We start from the raw sequence: 14,475 nt of genomic DNA on the forward strand, positions 1-14,475 counted from the left end.
GTACAATTGGAATGAAACATGAGAAAATGTGAGAAGTAAGGCTTTGCAAAATATAAGTACATTTTATATTTTAAGTATCATACCTCAGAGAAAAAGGGTGGGTATAATACTGATGATGGAAACACTTGGGTTCAAATCTTTCCTCAGACCTTACTAGCTGTTTGGCCACAAGCAAGTCACGTAAACTTTCAGTATCCCCAGACAAATGTCTAAGACTGTAAGTTACAGACAAGTTGCTGATCTGAATTGATGGTGGGAGTTCCCACACAAGGAGTTCCCTGCACCAATGAAATCAAAGGTCCAGGTCACACACAATCCCCCCAAAACTTACCATGCCAACTTCTATTTTCCCTTTCATAGTGTCTCAAATCTTGCACTCACAGGACTTTCTCATACTCAATTTTAATTGCTGACAGCTCATCACATAGTGTACATTTCTGTTGTCATTGAGTACTTCAGTCATGTCTGACTGTTTGTGACTCCATTTGGGGTTTCCTTGACAAAGACACTGGAGTGGTTTGCATTTCCTTCTGAGAGAAATGATTATTTTACTATTATATTAGTAACCAATTGTTAATTTGGGATCCAGATTTTTCTCCTTAGTTTCCTCGTTTCAGGCCCAGCCCCTGTAAAAAGTCAATCTCTGAAGGACATGGTTGATGGATGAGATTGTCCTAATCTTCAAGGTACATGTTCTTCAATCTTGGGCAGGACCTCACCCAATTGGGAGACCTCATTTTCTCTAGAGTGTAAACAGAATCCAGTCTAGGTGAGTTCTTAACCAGATTATAATGAATCCTTGTCCTTGTACTCCTCCATTAGAATTTAAAGTGGTCCAGTTCATGAAGGAAAAAACTAATCAGAGTGGTCTGGACAGAGATGATTTCCCTGTCTAGATTGCTGGAGATAGCTGAGTCTTACAATCAAGTAGCGTTCTCAGCAAGAGGAGCTAAAGACTTCTAGCCCTCTTCATTAAATGTCTACCAATCAGTGTTGATTTTCACTTGTCAGGAGCATTCCCTAACATTCAGCTTCTCCACCGGGGGTCTTTGGCTGCTGAGAAAAATCACTGACCATCAATTTATTGATTATTAGATAGCCTACTTCAGAGGTGGGGAACCTGCAGCCTTGAGGCCATGTGTGGCCCTCTAGGTCCTCAAGTGTGGCCCTTTGACTGAATCCAACCTTCACAGAACAAATCCACCCTGAATTAATAAATTGATTATTAATTACCCAGAAACTCTGTCTTTTGGGGTTTTTCAATTATCACACTTCTTCAGATCATTTTACAGATGAGGAAACCAAGGCAAATGGGGTTAAGTGACTTGCCCAGGTTCACACAACTAATAAGTGTCTGAGGCCAGATTTGAACTTAATGAGGATGAGTCTTCTTGACTTCAGGCCCAATGTTCTATCTACTGTGCTACCTAACCACTTGTACATTTCTATGGGACCTCACAAAGAAAAATTATTCATACGAAAGGAAGTCTGGACTGATCACTATTAATCGTAATTACTTCCCCAATACACCTCTTGTTTATTACACCTATCCCTCCCCATGATACTATAACCTTTTTCAGGTGCAATCCATGTATAAACTAAATTTCAGGGCCTACCTCCTACCTCCTACCTTGACCATTTTTCTTGACCCCCTCCCAGGTCATCATGACCTTTTCTTTCTCTGGACTCTTATAGCGCTTAGTGTCAACTATCACTGGACACTTGCTTTTTACTGTACTATGTACTATGTGATCTATATGTACGCATATATTATATTCTTTGTTTCACGGGTTACATGGTTCAGTAAGAAGAAATGCAAGAAGCCAAGGCCTTATAGATTACACAAAAAGCCTCTCTCCTCAGTATCTGAAGAAGGAACTAGTAAACACTAGTTCCAAATTCTCTCCCTCCCTCCAACCCCTCCCCCAACCACAATACTCATTACTCGTATAAAGTCATACAAAATATATTCTTGCATTAGCCATGTTATGAAAAAAAAAAAGAAAATGAAAAAATATGCTTCAATCTGCACTCTAAGCCCATCACTTCTCCATCTGGAGGAGGATAGCATTTTTCATCATGAGTCTTTTGGAAGTATGGTGGTTCATTGCACTGATCAGAGCTACTAATCTTTGACAATTGACTATCTTTACAATATTGCTATTATTGTGTAAGTTATTCTGTTTCTGCTCACTTTGCTTTTCATTAGTCCATATAAATCTTCCCAGGTTCCTCTGAAACCATCACCTTCATAATTTCTTACATTACAGTAGTATTCCATCATATTCATATACTATAACTTATTCAGCCACCCCACAATTGATGGAGTTTCCAATTAGTTTCTAAATCTTTGTCATCACAAAAAGAGCTGCCATAAATATTTTTGTACATATAGGTTCTTTTCTTTTCTTTGATTTCTTTGGGATATGGACCTAGCAGCAATATTGTTGAATGAAAGGGTTTGAACAGTTTTGTAGCCCTTTGGGCATAGTTCCAAACTGTTCTCCAGAGTAATTGGACCAGTACACAGCTCCACCAATGGTGTACCTATTTTCCCAAATCCCCTCCCTCATTTATCATTTTCCTTTTCTTAGCTAATCTGATGGGCATGAGATAGTAGGAATAGCTTTCATTTTCATTTCCGTAGTTATTAGTGATTTAGATAATTTTTTTCATGTGACTATTGATAGCTTTGATTTCTTCCCCTGAAAACTGTCGGTTCACATTTGACCATTTGTCAAATAGGGAATGGTTCTTCTTCCTGTAAATTTGGCTCAGTCCCCTATATATTTGAGAAATGAGACCTTTATCTGAGAAACTTGCCACAAAGATTTTTTTTAAACTGGGAAAAAAATCTTTGCAATAAACTTCTCTAATAGAAGTCTGGCACACACAATATAGAGGCACACACACACACACACTGTATATATCTGTATATATATATATATATATATATATATATATATATATGAGCAAGAGCCATTGCTCAATAAATAAATGATCAAAAGATATGAACAGAACATTCTCAAAAGAAGGAAATTATCAACAGCCACATAAAAATATTCCAAATGACTAATAACAAGAGAAATGATCATTAAAACAACTCTGAGATTCCACTTATACCTACCAAATCTTCAAAGATGACAAAAATAGTAAAATGACAATTGCTAGAGAGGTGGTAGGAGGACAGGCTCATTAATGCACTGCTGGTGAAGCTATAACATTCTGGAAAGTACTTGGAAAAAGACCCCAAAATTCACTAAACTGTGAATACACAGCAAACACTACTTGTTCTAGACTGGTAGTGACTCAGTCCAGGCCCCTGGTAATTTTTATTTAATACCGAAACAAAATAAGATACTCATAGGTTACTTAATGCTTAGTAAAAGGAGATTTTTTTTTTTCTTAGCCACAAGAAGATTAGAATATTCAACAAGAACATACACAGAGGACATCCCATGTTGACTCAAACATGTTGAACAAATCTCTCCTGCTCGACTTGTCCATTTGTGGTCCATTAGCCAAGCATTGACAGATGCCAGACAGTAGATAGAGCACTGGCCCTGAAGTCAGGAGGATCTGAGTTCAAATCTGGCCTCAGACCAAACACATGACACTTACTAGCTGTGTGACCCTGGGCAAGTCACTTAACCCCAATTGCCTAAAAAAAAATACAATAATAATAATAATAACCGATGCCAGAGTTCCCAGTGGCTCTTTTGTACTCACTAGAGCCAGAAGTGATATCAAGAACCTGAACTTTTCTTTAGTACCCTGAGTCAATCAGTTCTTGAGGATGTTTTCAATCTTTTTAAATAAAACTGGCCTAAATTTTCACGGAGGAAAAGTATTAGTATATTGCTCCCATCATACCACTTCTAGGCTAGGATATTAAAAAAGAGGACCAAGACTCGTACAAAATTGTTCATAGCAATTACTTTTTTCTGTAGCAAAGAATTGGAAATAAAGTAGGTACACATCAATTTCATAATGCCTGAGTATATAATACATGAATGTAATGAGCTTATATGAACTGATGCAGAGTGAAATGAGCAGAACCAGGAGAAAAATTTGTATGACCTACAACATTATGAAGAAAAACTCTGAAAGAATTTAGAACTATGATTAATGTAACAATCAGTTAAGAATCCAGAAAAGTACTGATGAGCCATGCTTCTCCCACCTTTTGGCAGATGATAAACTAGCGGTACAGAAAGAGACACATTTTCAGATTCAGTCAATTTGTGAATTTATTTTTTGTGACTACTCAAGGGAAGGATTTAATGTGGAGGAGGAGAGCTGTGGGGGAAGCAGCGATAATGATAGTAAAAAGTGAGAAATGAAGAGTCAGTGTTAATCATTTAAAAATAAATTTTAGAAAGAAGTTCAGAAGGGATTACAGACAAGACAGTGCTGGAAATGGCCTATTGGGTTTCAGTAATATACATAAAAAAAGCTACACATAGTAGAAAAATCTATTAATCAATATTTTTATTAAATATTTATTAATAATTACTATGTGCTAGATACTGTGCTAAGCACTGGAGATATGAAAAGAGACAAAAACCAATCCCTGCCCTCAAGGAGCTTACAATTTAATCTAAACAAATTATATATGGCAGAAGTTCACAGTTTCATTCACAATCACTTTATTTCTCTTCATATACTAAAGTGTTCATCTTTGTTGATAGCTATTAAGTTTATAACAAAAAAGGAATTTTTTAAAAAGAGAGAAAAAGATAAGTTACAGACCAGACATTTGAGAAGTCAAAGGAAGGAGGGAGTGGTTAATGATTTTAAATGCCTCAGAAAGGTCAAGGATAAGGAAAGATCACCACTGGATTTGCTGATAATAAAGTCATTTTGAGAAAGACATTTGAGTAAAGTAGTGAGGACAGAGGAGATGGAGGAGATAATGAATGGTAAGAAAGTAAAGGCATCTCATTTCTAAAATATATAGAGAATTAAGACATATTTATAAGAACACAAGCCATTCCCCAATTGATAAATGGTCAAAGGATATGAACAGACAGTTCTCAGATGAAGAAATTAAAGCCATCTATAGTCATATGAAAAAATGCTCTAAATCGTTATTGATTAGAGAAATGCAAATCAAAACAACTCTGAGGTACCACATCACACCTATCAGATTGGTCAACATGACAAAACAGGAAAATAATAAATGTTAGAGAAGATGTGGGAAAATTGGAACAGTAATACATTGTTGGTGGAGTTGTGAAATGATCCAACCATTTTGGAGAACAATTTGGAACTATGCCCAAAGGGCTACAAAAATGTGCATACCCTTTGATCCAGCATTAGCACTTCTAGGGCTATATCCCAAAGAGATCAAACAAATGGGAAAGGATCCACATGTACAAAAATATTCATAGCAGCTCTTTTTTGTGGTAGCAAAGAATTGGAAATTGAGAGGATGCCCATCAATTGGGGAATGGCTGAGCAAGTTGTGGTATATGAATGTAATGGAATACTATTGTGCTATAAGAAATGATGAACAGGCTTACTTCAGAAAAACCTGGAAAGGCTTATATGGTCTGATGCTGAGTGAAGTCAGTAGAACCAAGAGGACTTTGTACACAATAACAGCCACGTTATGCAATGACTAATATTGTTAAACTGAACCCTTCTCAGCATTACAAGGATCTAAGACATCTCCAGAGGCCTCGGGATGGAAAATGCTGTCCACATCCAAAGAAAGAACTATGGAAGTCAAATCGCTATCACTTATTTTTACCTTCTGTTGAGTTTTGTTTCATCTTTCTGATGGTTCCTCCTATTGGTTTTAATTTTTACTTGCAACTTCACTAATGTGAAAATATGTTTAATGGGAATATAAATGTAAAGCCTATGTCAGATTGTGTGCCGTCTTGGGGAGGGTGGGGGGGGAGGAAGGGGGAGAAAAATTTTCAACTCAAAAGCATATGGAAGTGATTGTTGATAAATCAAAATAAATTAATAAAATTTTTTTATTTAAAAAAATTTAAAAAAAAAGAAAGTAGAGGCATCAAGAGATAATCATTATAAAGTGCTTAGCACAGTGCCTGGCACATATTAAGTGCTATACAAATGTTAACTATCCTTCTCCTCCTCCTCCTCCCCCTCGTCATCATCATCATCATTATCCTCAGGCACAGAAGATTTTATTCTATAGGCAATCCCCAGGGAACTGATACAGGACTTTGACCAAGGGGAATCACAATACCCAGATACTTAAAAAAAAAAGTATTTTATTTTTCCCCCTTATCAATCAACACTAAAAAGAATCTCTTGTGCATCTAACTTCTGCATAAGGCATTTTCAGTACAATTCAGATAAAATTCAGGAGCAATCAGTGGTTCACTTTGCAAATTAACTAGATCTCTCCTTTCCACTCTTTTTCTGTCCTCCTGAACTTTCTCCCCTCCTCACTTGGATCTTTGGATGTTTCTTAGCTTTCCATCAGAAGAGAATAAGGTCAAGAAAAAGACAAAAATGCAATTTCCAGGTCCTCTGTCTTTACCCTCCAGTTGAATGTCACATCTCCCTCTCCAAATTTTCCTATAGCATTTTGTCAGGCTGTTCCTTCTTCCTTAATCGCATTTCACCTATTTGATATAAAGGTCTACCTGTTATTTCCTGTCCCCCTCCCCTCTAAATAGAAGTTTCTTGAGGGCAGGGACTGTTTTGTTTTGTTTTGGGTTTTTTTTGAGGCAATTGGGGTTAAGTGACTTGTCCAGAGTCACACAACTAGTAAGTGTTATGTGTTTTGAGGCTGAATTTGAACTCAGGTCCTCCTGACTCCAGGACTGGTGTTCTATCCACTATCCATTGCGCCCTCTAGCTATCCAACAGGTACTGTTTTTATTATTATCTTCATAAGGAGATGCCAGTACAATGCATATATAAGGTACCTAAGAAATCCTTGTTGAACTAGTATGAGATAGTTTTACAGTGAATCCTTTTTTTATGTGATGCCCTGTACATGGAAATGTCATCTTTTTTTTTTGGTCTATATGTATTTAAGTTCAAGATTTTTAAAAAATTAAATGATTCCACAAACCACTCAAAAAAAAAAAGAATTAGTATGAAATGACCTTTTAAGCATCATAAAACTTAGCAAACGTTTCTACCTCACAATTGGAATGTGGTACCTCAGATACTAATTGACCTGGATCATTTGTCTACCCATGCAAGAGTCCCAGGCCAAGTAGTTCAAAGTGCTTTGTAAATCTTTAGGCACTCTAAAATCCAGAATCATGGTTACTGTTGCCAGGAGGTTTTAGCTGGCTTGCATTTCAATGTGTCACTAGGTGGTGTAATAGATAGAATCTTTGACTCCTGGAAGAAGGATAGGAGTTTGAATCCAACCTCAGATACTTATTAATTGTGAGACTCTGGACAACTCACTTTACCTCTCTCTGCCTCAGTTTCCTTACCTGTAAAATAGGTGAATTGATAATTTATGAAATTATGAAATGGGGGCAGCACTCCTGGTTCTTCGGGTCAGGAAAGATCATGATAGCAGCAGGAAACATGGTGGCAGTCACTTTAGTAAGACACAGAGGTGTGGAGGCAAACAGCACAGAAACTGCAGAGAGAATCAGTGAAAGGAGAACAGAGGCAGACAGTGGGGGATAGGGGATGGGGTGGTGAACGAAGGCAGACAGCAGTGGGGTAAAAGGGGGAGAGGGGATGAGTCACTTAATATAACCACAGATTGAAGTTGGGAGCACTCTGAACATCATGGACTCTTAGAAAATGGAAGAGTGCTAGGGGTGGGAGGGCAGGTATTTGAGGTCTCATTTTTAGTTTTTGGGGAGAACTTGCTTTTTATTCTTTTTTGGTGAGGCGATTTGGGATTAAGTTAGTTGCCCAGGGTCACACAGCTAATAAGTGTTAAGGGTATGAGACTGGATTTGAACTCAGGTCCTCCTGACTCCAAGGCCAGAGCTCTATCTATCTACGGCGCCACCTAGCTAACCCCAGACTAACTCTTATATGTACTTGGGATTAGTTCATTAACACATCCATCATTTCAAAGTAGTCAGTAAAATTTAAAGTTAACATGTCCATATCACCTCAAAATTATCAGCACCATTTGGTGATCAGCTGGTCTTTACTGTGGAGGTCTGGAATGTATGTGGGATTTGCATATCATAGGATCAAAAGGCCCTGACAGTAGCCCTTAGATGGCTTCCCTTGATTCAGCACTTATTACCAGGATGCTATTTTTGGTTAATATATGATACAATTAACTATAAATGATTTGGCTATTCTCAGCAATACAACAATCCAAGACAATTCTGAAGGACTAATGATGAAAAATGCTATCCACCTACACAGAAAGAACTGACAAGAGTCTGAATGCAGATTGAAGCATACTTTTTTTTTTTACTTTCCTTGGTTTTTTTTGTCTTAATTTGAACTGTTTTCTTTTACAATATGGCTAATATGGAAATATATTCCACATGACTAAACATGTATAATGTATATCAAACTGTTCGCCTTCTCAAGGTTGGGGGAAGGGAGAAAGAGAGAGAATTTGAAACTCGAAATTTTAAAAAATGAATGTTAAAAATTTTTATTTACATGTAATTGAGAAAAATAAAAATAAGCAAATTGGGGGAAAAATGCTTAATACAATTTATAATTTATGTTCCTTTAATCTTTGGGATGGTTTGTATGTGATTTCCAGGTTTCCCTTTGCAACCTTACTTCCTGCTATTTATTGCGCCTTTATTCCGGCTATTCATAAACTTACTATACTGACTAGAAGGAAGGATTGGTCAGGGGGACCAGAACAAGATAGAATTTTAACACAATGCAGATAACTTCTCAAAGGATTGTTGTGAAGGTCAAATGAAATGAGATGTGTAAAACGTTCTGCACACTTTCAAGTGTTACTATAAATGCTAACTATCATTGTAGCAAAATGCACTTTATCCTCGTTTTATTAGATATGTATGCCATCTGTAACATTAATAAGACCTCTTATGTATTCTATAACCTCTCAATAATGTCTATTCACTGGCTGCCCACTTCCTAAAGGGCAGGGGAAAATCAGCAGACAGCCAGGAAATGGTGTTCCATCATCACAAAATAGCATTTAATGAGGACCCACCTGAGCATACTCCCACACTCAACCTGCTAAAAATCAACTCCATAATGCTCATTCAAATGCTATAATTATATCTTATTCTGCCCTGTTTTCCCCATAGCATTAGAGCTATGCAACTTGTGTTCTCAATGTAGCTAAAAATAGAAGTTATCTAACATCAAGATTTAAATGTCTTGTATGAACATGGATGGCAGGTGCTTTGGCTCTCACAAAGTGATACTTTTTCCTATCCTTGTACTTACCATACACTAAAACTGCATGGAAATTGAATTGAGAAGCAAAGGAAATGCATGTGATCTAGTACTTGTATGCAATGTTAGCTTACATTAAAATGCTAAGTATATGTGCTATGTGATGTTGCAGTAAAATATAAGAAGTTACAGAAGAATTTCTCTTCAAGTATCTATTGCTTTTTCTTTTATACAAAGAGCCTATGAGTCAGACAATTTGTGTGCTAGAAGTGTTTCTATAAAAGATGTCCTTTCTTAGCAGTACAAATAGGCTTTGTACCTTATTAAGCTGCCTTAGTAATGGAATCAAATCATAGTCTTTATTTGCAATTCAATAAAAACTCTTTTCCTTTCCCACTCCCACTCCCAGCTTCTCTCTCTCTGTCTCTCTCCGTCTGTCTTTGTCTTTCTGTGTGTCTTTCTGTGTCTCTGTGTTCTGTTTCTCTCTCTCTCTCTCTGTCTCTCTCTCTCTCTCTCTCTCTCTCTCTCTCTCTCTCTCTCTCTCTGTGTTTCTGTCTCTGTCTCTCTGTTTCTCTGCCTCTGTCTCTGTGTCTCTCTGTTTCTGTGTCTTTGTCTCTCTCTGAATCTCTGTGTCTCTGTCTTTCTGTTTCTGTCTCTTCTCTCTGTGTCTCTGTCTCTGTCTCTCTCTCTCTCTCGGCAGTTTATTCGAAATACAAACTCTAGGAACTTTAATTGGCCTGATTCCACCTTATTCTTACACACTGAGGTTACTGAAAACTAAACTACCCTCTAAGGAGCTGCTTATGTACCTCTAAGGGAAAAATTTGGCCCTAAGAGAGAGAAATAGATAAGAGAAGTGGGTCATGTTCAAAAGAACACAAACAATTCCTTTTCTCTATTTTTGCTGGACATGAGAGATGGAGAGAAAAAAAGGAACAAGACAGCCAGACTTTGAATTGTGTTCCAGGACTATTTAGAAAGATAAATGAGGTCAAATGCACTTTTAAAAAATATTAAACCTTTATTTTTTAAAAACCTTAAAACATTCAGAAGCAGGTGTTGCAGTGGAAATCTAGCCCTTCCTTGACGATACAACATTGCTGTCCACACAGATTTTTGCAATGCTAGCTGCCCCTTCTTTCATGTCCCTGTCACAACAGGCCAGAAGGAGTTGGTGTATTCCTTATTCCTTACTGACATTTGCAGACTTTCCTCTATCTTTATCACTCAGCAGCCTCTCATCCTACCTACTCACTTTTCTCTTTCATTCTACAAATACAATCAGGTCTATCCCCTCCTTAAAAAAAAAATAACCCACCTTCCATTAGCCCTGTCATTTCTTCAAGCTATGCTTCAACAGCTCTTTTCCCTTTTGTTACCACACTCCTAGAAAGAACCATCTACACACATTTCCACTACTTCCCACTAATTTCTTAATCCCTTGCCTTCTGGCTTAGTACCCTCACCACTTGACTGAAGTGGTTCTCTCTTCACTTCCCACCAACTGCACTCCTCTGGAGCATTCTATCTTGTCCTGACTCCATCATTCTGCAAGATCTCTTCAGCAGTGTACCTTACAAGTTATCAGTACCACCTACCCCTGGGGCCCTTGTCTCTGAAGACAGTTGAGTTAGAGAGCTTCTTCAGAACTTCGATTTAAAGAGGGCATGCAGGCCAGTCATCTCTTCATTTCCCATCTAGATGTACCCTCTGGACCCTCTTTTCCGCTTCTTTCTGCATAATGTCTTTTCCTACTAGATTGGAAATTCCTTGAGGGCTGGAACTGTCTTTTTTCTCCCCATGTTTTTTTATTGCCAGCAGTTAGCACAGTTCCTGCCATACAGTAAACATTCAATAAATGTTTATTTACTCACTGACTGGCTGTCCAAGGTTACCAATGATATCATAACTGATAAATGTAATAGCTTTTCCCATTTATCATTCCATTTGATCTCCTACAGTTTTTGGTTGCCAAATCTTGTGTTTCCTGAATTCCTCATTTTTACTCATTTGAGATATCTAATCAGACGTCAAGTCTTTTAATTGCTACCACTGAAACATCTTTCGTGTATACTTCCTCTTCTCCCTATTCCCACAGCCACCACCCTAGTACATCACTTCATCGACCTCTTACCTGAATTACTGTGATAATCCTCTAATTGGTCTCCTTGTATCAACTCTGTCCTCCATTCAGCTGCCAAAGTGATTTTCCAAAAGTGCAAGTGTAACAATATTATCCCTCTTAACCAGTAAAGTCAAGTAGTTCTCTATTACTTCCAGGATCAAATATAGAGTTCTTTGTTTAACATTTAAAGACCTTGATAACCCGGCCCTTTCCTGCCTTTCCAGACCTCTCATATTTTTTACTCCGCTCCACATACTCTATGATCTAGTAATGTTGGTATACGTGACATTCTCCTATTAAAGAAAAACCCCTGTGAACTGTTAACCGGAAGAAACCCCAGGTCCAAAAAGGGGGATCTGGAATGAACCAGAGTCTGATCAAAGTTTACACAGATTATAAATGCATTTATTGCCTGACAAGAAGAACCCTGCAAACTGGAACACTGAATCACTGTTCAAACTCCAGTTGGAAAGAGTGAGATATTTATACTTTTCAAACAAAGGAAGGCAGAGAATTTGGGAAGAAAGGAATCCTCCAAGGGAATGGGGAGCTCCAAGAGAGGGAATGAGGAATTCCAGGTGTTGTGGAGCTGTGACCCTTTGATACACAAAGCAGCCTGACAATTCAAGGCTTGAGCACAAACAATAAGAGTAGATGTCTCCAAAAACCATAAAACAGGATGTGTCTGAGAGCCCGATAACCAACTGTTAGGGGAGTCTCTGAAGATAAAAATGTCTCTTGAAGTTCCATAAACTATCAAATGGCTCAGTGTCTGCTTCAAGATTTGTATGAGCTTAATTGGTCTCAAAGTTGCTGATTTTCTTCAGCTGGGTTTACTCTTGGTCACAGCAAAAGATTATTGGTATGTCAAGCCAAGCTGTATCTTAGATAGTCTTCATATAGCACTTCCCAGTACCTGGATAATTGAAGACTCAAGCAAATCAAGGTGACCATTTTCACATTCGACACACAATACTTCATCTCTTTCTGCACCTTTGCCCTGGTTGACCTCTATACCTGAAATGCTCTCCTTACTCATCCCTGCCTCTTCCCTATCTCTGGCTTCCTTCAGGACTAAACTCAAATTCTCTCTTCTGTGGAAGCCACTTGAGGCTTCACTTCTAAGGTTACCTTTCCTGTACTCCATGGGTTTCTTGTGTGTACCCATTTATGTGCTGTTTCTCTAATTAGAATGTAAATTCCTTGGGGGCAGGGATTCTTTTTGCATTTTTTCATTTCTTCATATTCCCAGCTCTTAGCACCATACCTGGCAAAGATGTAGAAGAAATGTACATTTTGGGTACATTTGGGTACATTTTCCAGGACCATTTTTAAGTAATTTATTCTATCCTGAAGTAAGTATTTCTGCTTAGAGAAAAGACCAAAGACTGGCAGATTTACCCTTGATTTTGAAAGTCTCTCACACAAGCCATTTTGGAATTATAAATTATAATTGTTGTTGTTCTCAAAGAGGACCAATGACATCACGAGGGTGATATCTTTGATGGGGTACGGGCCCAAGCCAAGACCTTCGTCCCTTGACTCAAAAAGAATTTGGGTCCCATTTGTCTACCAACCCTAGAAAACCCCACCTTAGACTCTCCTTGAACTCTCCCACTTGACCAAGGAAGTCTCTAGCAGTCACCTGAGGCTATAATTCTATCAACTTCCCACCCATGATCCTATCTATCGACCTCCAGTCACCCCAGCCTACTGGCCACTCCCATCAAAATCATCCCTAGACCCCTCCTCCAATCACCTCAAACTACTTGGCCACTCCTAGATCCCTCTTCCAGTCTTTCTATATATAAGATCCATCTTGGTCAGCATTAAAGTGCTTAGATTCACTCTAGCCAGATTATCATTATGAGCATCACAAATGTTCATATTCCTTGAGTCTGGCCAATATGGTGAATCTTTAAGAAACCTTGTCTTTGGCTAAAAGAAGGCTTGAGTCGAATTCATTCAGGCAGTACTTGTGTGTTGCTAAATCTTAACATCTTGACTTGCTCGTGAGTTGGACATAGATAGGGCAGAGCTGCACAAAGTCATCAACTTCACTTTTTCCTCCAGAGTCATAAAAGTCCAGTGGCAAGACAAAGGACTAGACAGCTAATGATGACACAGAATGCAGTGGGTGACTTTGGCCTTCCTAAATTAAGGTCTTTCTTAGGTCTCAGTTTGTCTGAGGCCATGGCCTCTCAATGACTAAGGGCTGGGTAAGATTTGAGACAAAAGATGGCTCAATTTACCATCAGTCTGGGAAGAGAAGACCCTCAGGGTTTCTGGTCAGAACAGAAAACAATTGCTACCTACATTCTAAGCCATCAAAACCTAAACAATGAACCATGGAGGCTTGGGTTAGGGCTGTTATTGGCCATTTAATGAAAACCAGATGAATAATTAATAATATTTCCAAACAAAAAATAAAATTCCATAAGATCAAACAATTACAGAACTCAATGTAAAGTTCAGTTAAAATTTGCTTCATCAAACAGAACAATTGAACATTCTTGGAGAATAATTTTAGATAAATCATACAATTTTACAAAAATCATACAATATCCCTTTAATCACTCATTCTATGGATCCTCCTTTCCAACTCTCCAGAAGTAAAATCAAGAGCCACTTTCATTAAGTGAAGTAATCAAAAATCTCTTCCTTCTCTTAGTGTGACCATTACCCTAATGGAAACAAGGAATGGGGAAAGAAGGTCACTTAGGTGGATCAAGCAAAGATTCCTGGTCCTGTGAGCTACTACCCTAAATGCCTACAGGAGGAATCCTTCCTTGGCAGATCAAAGTGAGGGGCAGGGGTGGGGTTGTTGTTGTTTGTTCTTCATTCTGGAAGAAGACTATGACATCAGGAAGGTGATGCCATGACTTGCATGTGAATTGGATTTAAGTGAGGGAGGGCTGTGCAAAGTCACAAGCCTCACTTACTCCTCTAGAGCCATCAGACTCCAGCGGCAAGATATAGATCAGGATGACTAGAGATGGCCCCCAGGATGACTCCCCATGGGGAGTGAGAAACTGCTTAGG

The 14,475-nt window shown here is 38.2% G+C and overlaps 1 protein-coding gene across 1 annotated transcript in view; it reads right to left on the reverse strand.

Moving 5' to 3' along the window:
- Window positions 1-14,475, reverse strand: part of CUNH12orf56 (chromosome unknown C12orf56 homolog) — a 117,251-nt gene that overhangs the window by 60,817 nt on the left and 41,959 nt on the right. The window lies entirely within an intron of this gene.

This window comes from Phascolarctos cinereus, unplaced genomic scaffold (genome assembly GCF_003287225.1).
Source record: "Phascolarctos cinereus isolate Bilbo 61053 unplaced genomic scaffold, phaCin_HiC Scaffold_1;HRSCAF=81, whole genome shotgun sequence".
NCBI lineage: Eukaryota > Metazoa > Chordata > Mammalia > Diprotodontia > Phascolarctidae > Phascolarctos > Phascolarctos cinereus.